Genomic DNA, 7,792 nt, shown 5'->3' on the forward strand with positions numbered 1-7,792 from the left:
TGTTTGTTCACGTGAACATATTTGCAACTAGAAATAAAAAAGAAAAACAAATAAGTATATGAACTGAAATTGATTTGCCTTATACTGATCAAAAGCGCTTTGGTATAGCAATGATATGAAAAGTTTTATCATCTTACCGTCGCTTCTTGGACAGTAAGTCTTTGTAGAGTTCGTCCTCCCAATGTCGTTGATACCGGTGCAGGAGATTTCAACGCATTCACTGGGAGTGGACTCAAGGATCAATGAAGGGGAGCTCAAAGCTGACTCAATGACGCCATTCAATGCAATCTTGTATATTCCCACTGGTGGATATGGTTGGTCACGTGGGTCGACGTGACACGTGATCCTGAGGCCATTAGTTTCTTGTCCGTTCTCGTTGTCAGCGATCTTGATCAAGATGATATTGTCTGCTGGAGGGTCTGTCGAGAAGACGAGAGTTAAAGGTAGACGGATGATAGAACACATTCTGCTGATAATAATTATACATTTTTTCAAAAATGTTAATAGAATACAGTACATTATGTATGATCAAAAAGTAGGAATCAATATTAATTGTTTTTCAAAGTTAATCGTGCTATCATCTTTTTATTTTCATTGGCAAGTGTTGATATAACTTCAAAAGCATTAAGTAAAATCTTGCTCATCATGGAAATGAACAAAAAGAGATGTATATTAAGTATGTATGTACCATTCCAAATCAACAAAGCTTCCATATCAGCTCACGAACAACCATTATCTTGGCGCTTCGAGTGTCTTGCACTAATTTGCTGCGAGCTCGACTCTCACATCAAAACTGCTTTATTTTCTACTTTATGAAAATAACCACGTGTGCCTTTTCTTCTTCTTCTTTTTTTTTTGAATACCTTGCCATGTGAATCAAGGATCCTTATTAATTGCATCATAAGCATTATTAAAGGGATAGTACAGTATTGGTGGAGATGAGAATTGGGCTTTTAACTTTCTGCGAGATACCAAGAAAACACCTATGATAATAGTACAGAGCATTCCATTTTAAGAGGAATTCAAAGTTTATTTGATTAAAATCGGGTTTGGAATGACTGAAACATCCAAAAACAAAGTAAAACAAAGCGATGGTAACAACGTGTGGGTCCCACACTTTATTAGAGTCGCCCTTTTTTTTCTGATATAGAACCTCAGCCATTTCAAAACGAATTTTCATCAAATGAACGTCGAATTTCTCATAGAATTACATGCTCTTTCATATTAAATTTTAAAAGGTTTCTCATTATCTCACCAAAAAATTTTAGAAACTTGAAATTAGGTCTCAACCAAAACTAAACCATCCCTTTAATTATCTTGTCTGAAAAAAATATGTCGTGTCGTAATAATCGTATGCCTGGCAACCAGCACAGCCTTTAACAATATTTTGAGAGAACTTTCTATGTTAAAGGTGAAGGCGTTAATTTTTGACTGCACGCAGGTGCAGATAGATCAGATATTAAACGAAACTGTACTCACGCTGAACTACCAAGGTTTGAGACCGTTCACTGCCGATCAGATGACACTGAAGTACGCCCCCATTGTCAGCTGCGGTCGGAGTGAACGTCAGCTCGCTACTAACGTTGTAATATGTAAAACGATTGATACGGTAGTCAAAACCCGAAGTAACAGACTCGCTGACAGAATTATCGCTTCCTACATGAGAAACAACAGCATATAGAAGCCAATGAATTGGAATTAGTTTGAATATCATCAAAACATTTATCTTGTACCACATTATAAGTAAACCATTGTAGACATATGCGATTGCTATGGCGCGATCGATCATCACATAGGACCCTAAAGTTCACATAAAGTTCTTCCTTGCTTCAATGATGAACGAAGATGTCTCTTATGGAATGATCATAATCAATACCTCCGTCATACTAGAGGCGGAATGAGCTGGAACGCCATTGGAATGAAAATTCTAACTGCATTCCTGCATATTCGAAATTCGGACGACATTCTGAGTGCAATCCAATCATTTAGGTCCTTTCTTGTGGCCAGCCCGAACGTTTTGCCCATGCTTAATAACATTCGAGGAGCATTCGAAGTGGAGAAATATCGATCTGCATTCGAAGGGTATTTTGATCGGACTCTGATTACATTGTAACTATTTTTACGGCATTCTAAATATTCCTACGGCATTCAAACAGCATTTGAAAAATTCTGACCTCATTTGAGGGAGAATGGGAACGGTGTTGCACCTCAAATTCTGCCGAAATATCTCAAATGTTCCAATGTTCATACAATTACCCCCAATTAAATACAACATTGGTTAGCGAAAAGGTAACTGGTTAGAGTAAAGATTACAGTTAGGGTTAGGTTTGGAGTTAGAGTTTGGGTTAGGGTTAGGATAAGGTTCAGAATTAGGAGCAGGATTAGGGTCACGGGAAGGGTCTGGGGTAATTGCCCAGCGGGTACCTGGCCTAGAGACTCTCTTTCAAAAAGGTCTTGCTGGAGGACAGTAATCTGTAGCAAAGCAACATGGTCCAAGGATGATCGGGTTGACACTAGACTGGCAGGTGAAAATCACCATCTTATGCGTTATCGGAGACCATTTCGCCGGCATTCTTGACACACATCACGGAGCATTCACATTGCATTCTAAAAACATTCTAAGTGTATTCTAATATTTCCATATGTTTGTCATTTCGGCTAAATGAATTTAAGGCCTAAAGTATTAAAAGAAAGATTTTTTGTTAACGGGGGCATTTCATTACGTCAAAACCATTCGCATTTTTTTTTTCTACAACACTGATGAAAACGTCTAAAATCTGTGCTGCTGATCCCTGTTTGCAACCTGCCTCTACTGGCTCTGGGCAAGAAGGATCTACAAACCTTGGGGTGTTTCACAAAGAATTTAAGGTGAACTTAAAAGTCAAGATTGACTAAAATCTATGGTATGCTGTGTGTGCTGTGATCAATGTTGCTCAACTTTTTAATGCAAGATGAAAATTTTGGAGACGTTTTTCATGTAGCCATTAAAATACAAGATGAAATAAGTAACAACTAAATAATTCTGTAACAAAAGAAAAATAACGATAAACGCAAGCAGGTGGTGATTGGGCTCAAGAAATTGAACAGGGAAACCAGTGGCATACTTTAATTTGGTTAATTCCAAATCAAGTTCGACTTGGTGAACAACACTCCCAGCCACTGTAGGCCCTACCTTGCATGGACGAGTTGTCTTCACACACTCGTATGAGCCAGGCTGACTTGGTTTCAAATTATTTTTGTTTTGTTTGTTTGTTTGTTTGTTTCATTTCCATCTGAGGAGATGGCTGGATAGCCCATATTCAGCTGCAATAGCTGGGGCCCGTTGCGTAACAGTTTATGGTAACTTTGCCATCCAATGGCAACTTCCATGGAATTCTTGATTTTGATTGGATTGACTATTGTTGCCATGGTAGTTACCATTGGATGGTAAAGTTAGCATAAATTGTAACTGTTATGCAATGGGCTCCTGGTCTCCCATTGGGTCCAGTTGGATGGAAGCCGGGACCACTTCTCTGGGCTACGCACCCTGCTCTTTGCGATGAATGAATGAAGTGGGATCTTTTACGTGGATGAGTTGTGACTCTCTCACACACGGGACCTCCATTTTATGTCCTATCCGAGGGACAGAGTGGTCTGCCTCTTTCGGGAGGACGGTATGGTCACACACCAAATGTCATGTAGGCCTTCCAGGCGGATGATATTCTGAAAACCTTCCTAATAAGATTTGTCTTCCTAAGGTCTGGATTTTTTTCTCAAGTGGTATTGTGAAAACCTTTCTATTTTTTTTTTTTTTTTTTTTTTTAGTTAAGAAAGAAATTAGGAAAACAAGCTGATCCCTATCCCCCCCCCCCCCCAAAAAAAAAAAGATTCCGAATTATTCTGAGAGGAAATATGCAAATTTCTGAATTAGGGAGAATTTGGTGTGCTACAATGCATAATAAATTTGAATTAATTCAGGGAGGAAAACTGTTATGAAACCCTTACCGGTAACTCCATACCCCAAGTACTTTATCATGACAGTTAAAACATTAAAAAAAAATTAAGATTAGACACCTAGCTTCGTGTTAAATAACTTTCTTTATTTCTCATTACACAGGTAAAACAGGGCTCAACACTAACTTCTTCTTTTTTTTTTTCTTTTTTTTTTTTGGTGGCCCGACGGGGCCATCAAAATCTACATTTTTTTTTTATTTTCTAATTTTTGGTGGCCCGAGAGAAAAATTTGTTGCTCCGAAAAAAAAAACAATAAAAGCATTAGAAATCTTTGTTTTATAATGAGTCAAATATCCAAGTTCTATCATAGAAAGAATTAGGAGCTGGACATATCTACTCATAAATGTACTTCATAGCGGTAGTGTAAATAAACCTCAACAAACTCGCAACACTCGATCTCTGGCACTCTTTCAGTCCTTGTCATCCATCCTAAAATTTAACTGCTGAATGGTGAAGACTAAGTATTGATATTCATTGACAGGTACATGAGTTGCAACATCTAAAGATAAATAAATGACACTTTTCAACAAAAAGAACAAAAAATGGGCCATCAAATTTGCCCTTTTTCGAAATTTCGTGGCTCGACTTTCATTTTTGGTGGCCCCTGGTCACCGGGCCACTCAGAAAGAATCCACGTACATAGGACCTACGTTCAGTAGCGCTCGCTTGTTATGTTACATACCGGTACCCATTGGGAACATAGCGCTGGCCGCCGCGCTCCGATGGGGCGCCGCGCCGGCTCGCTGGTCGATCGTGTAGCTAGCTGGTTGTATCCAGCCGGTCAGCCGGCCACACGCGTGTACATAGCTGTTTACACTGGACTGCCTTGTTTATTTTTGTTAAAACACTGAAAAAAACCCATAAAGATAAACACACACACGCACACACACACACACACACAAACACAAAAAGAAGTTGAATATTTAAAAACCGGTTAAGACCCTTTTACCCATTTCGAAATCACTCGATGGTTTGAATTTAAACTTTGCGCTGCACTCAAACAGTTGGCCGCGGTATGGTAGTGTACACGTACACGGGAGCAGAGTACAGCCATTTCTAAATGAGTCTAAAAGTGTTCAACTTAATAGCAAATATTCAACTTTTACCAGACTTTGTAGACTCAGGTGTAGGGACTTTTGGTTGTAAAATATTTAGGGAGAGTTTGTGCATATTTGAAATTTGCTTGGCGATGCAAAACTATCAACCCTACACACGCACTGTGCCTCCCGCTAGATTGTGCATTGATTTTGACGTACAACACTGTGTGAAGTGCTAGTGGCAAAGAGAGAGAGAGAGAGAGGGAGAGAGAGAGAGAGAGAGGGAGAGAGATAAAGAAAGAAACAAAACTCGAACAACAAACTACTTTAATTCAATTTTAAACCCTTTTCTTTAATCATTTCATCTTAGATTTTTATTTTATTATTATTTCTATTTCTGTAACTTGGCCTGAGTTATGCACTTGTCAATGTAATGACTCACCCCACTACCCCCGGACATGGGTGCGTCATTTCCTCGTTTGGTCCGTCAAATTTGTGACCCAGGTGTTCGTCATTTTACCAGCTTTGTCCGTCAAATTTTTGACCGAGGGGTGCGTCAAAATCCCATCATTGTCGGTCAAAATTTTGACCGAGGGGTGCGTCATGGTACGTCACTTGGCTATGGAAAATAACACGCATTTTTGCACGCTGGATACACGTACCGCGAGTGAAGTTACAGTGAGCGCTTTCCCGCGGCAAGTGAAAATCAAAGTCGGGAAGCGTTTTGGAATAAGAGGAAAAAATGCTTGCCAGAATCTGGCAAGCAAAGAATTTAAAAGCCACCCTTTCTCCTTACATTTTCCCTCCAACAAACCCATGAAATCATGCATACTCAATCTCAAACCAGGGACTGTTCAGCGACGCAACAACTTAGTTCAATCTTTCCTGTCGAAACGGCAGCAGAAGAACTGCTTGCCGCATGCCATTTTCTGCTCGCGGGATAGCCCGACCCGTTGCCAGGTCCCAACAGAGCAAAATCACCAAAAGGTATGTGAAAAATCACCAAAAGCCATAAAAAATTACCAAATTTGGAAAAGCGTAGGTAAGGCTTAAATTCAAGACAAAATTATGTCAATAAACCTTTATCAAACACTCTGCGCGAGTCTCGGTGCAATTTACGGCGCGCCGTTGTCACACAGACTAAATGCAAAATGTTTACGATGTGTTGGGATATATGAGTGTTTGTGTGTGTTGAGTGACAAAAAAAAGGGCACATGTTATGATTCTAAGGAAATAAGGGGAAAACTTTGGGCAAAATGCACTTTCGTTTGAATTAGTGTGATTATTTTTCATTTGTCTCATAACCACCAAAAAATAACCAAAAATCACCAAATTTTGATTTGGTTACCAGGCTAAAATTCTGTCACCAAACAACTTCAAAAATCACCAAATTTCACCCTTTTTGGTTACCGAAATCACCATCTGGCAACACTGATTGCCCGACACCAGCTGGCCAGACGCGCGCGCGACGCTGTTAGCTGTGCGAATCTCTACGTACCGCGACTAGGCTGTAGTTACGCAGTACTCGAGCGGGAATATGAATGCCGTGGCGTGGTGTGTACCTACCTGCGCTGCAGCAGTATGCATCCACCGCACTAGCAATGGCCGCGCACACACAGCGCATTCTGCACACATGTGATTGCCATGTATGGATTGCATGCACAGAACTACTGCACAGAATATCGTAGCAGCAGCGTGATGTACGGTGAATGACAATACGGTGCTTACATGGTAAGGGAAACTTGCCGAAACTTTTACAAATTATGTGTACGAACCAAAAGAAAATGAAATTGCTTGAATAAAACGTATGCAAAAATCGTTTCAGTATTTACGGGGGTGCGTCAAATGTACCGAGGATGTCCGTCAAAAAAGTGACCGAGGTGTGCGTCACTTTCAACGTGTTGTCCGTCAAAAAAGTGACTGTGGTGTTCGTCACTTGCAGCGTTATGTCCGTCAAAAAAGTGACTGTGGTGTCCGTCAAAAACCCCGTGTGGTCAGTCAAAAAATGACCATGACGCACCCATGTCCGGGGGTAGTGGGGTGCGTCATTACATTGACAAGTGCATTACTCAGTACATTATGAAATGCGTGAATAAATGAATCAAACTTACGGTCTCCTTCACACCTCACTCCGGCGTCTGATCTGTGACTACAGTCAATCACATGACACCCCCATGGATTACGAAGACAATAAACCAGAGAGTTTTCCGTTCCATCACAGTGAGCCAAGTTAACCCAGATTGGTCCAGATCCCTGCCCAAAGTGCGATGACCTATAACTAGCTGAGGCCGATGAGTAGCCGAGTTCTCTGCACACCACGTGCGCGTCTCTCATATCCCAGTTATCATGACACACAGTGCCCCACTGCCCGTTACACGATATCTCAACTCGGCCTTCATTTTGGGTTGATCCACCAACCAGCCTCACTGTAATAACATGAGATAAAAAGATAAATAGATATATGAATGACATTTATCAAAATCACATGAATTGCAACCTAATATTGTATTGTACGTTAGGCAGATTAATCAACACATCCCATAAGAAAAAGAAAAGTCTGCCCGCAGATCTCCGGCAGACTTGCCGCAGGTCTGCAGCATACTTTTTAGTCTGCAGCGGGGGTACAGTATGCGGCAGAACCAAGCTTTGCTGCAGACCTGCCGCATACTAACTGTTAGTATGCGGCAGGTTCAACAGTCTGTGGCAGATCTGCGGGAAGGCTGCCACAGAGAGGAACTTGCGGCAGACTTCTCGCATACTGC

General features: G+C 40.8%; 1 long non-coding RNA gene across 1 annotated transcript; it reads right to left on the reverse strand.

Moving 5' to 3' along the window:
- Nucleotides 1–207: 207 nt before the first annotated feature.
- On the reverse strand, nt 208–7,298 carry LOC139711274 (uncharacterized). Its single transcript, XR_011709504.1, has 3 exons — nt 7,142–7,298; nt 1,480–1,656; nt 208–419 (listed from the first exon to the last, which is right to left on the reverse strand). It is a non-coding gene; the product is annotated as an uncharacterized lncRNA (long non-coding RNA).
- Between the last annotated feature and the right edge of the window lie 494 nt (nt 7,299–7,792).

This window comes from Diadema antillarum, unplaced genomic scaffold, assembly GCF_040938485.1.
Source record: "Diadema antillarum isolate AM-2024a unplaced genomic scaffold, OU_Dant_1.0 seq00001635_RagTag, whole genome shotgun sequence".
Taxonomy (NCBI): Eukaryota; Metazoa; Echinodermata; class Echinoidea; order Diadematoida; family Diadematidae; genus Diadema; species Diadema antillarum.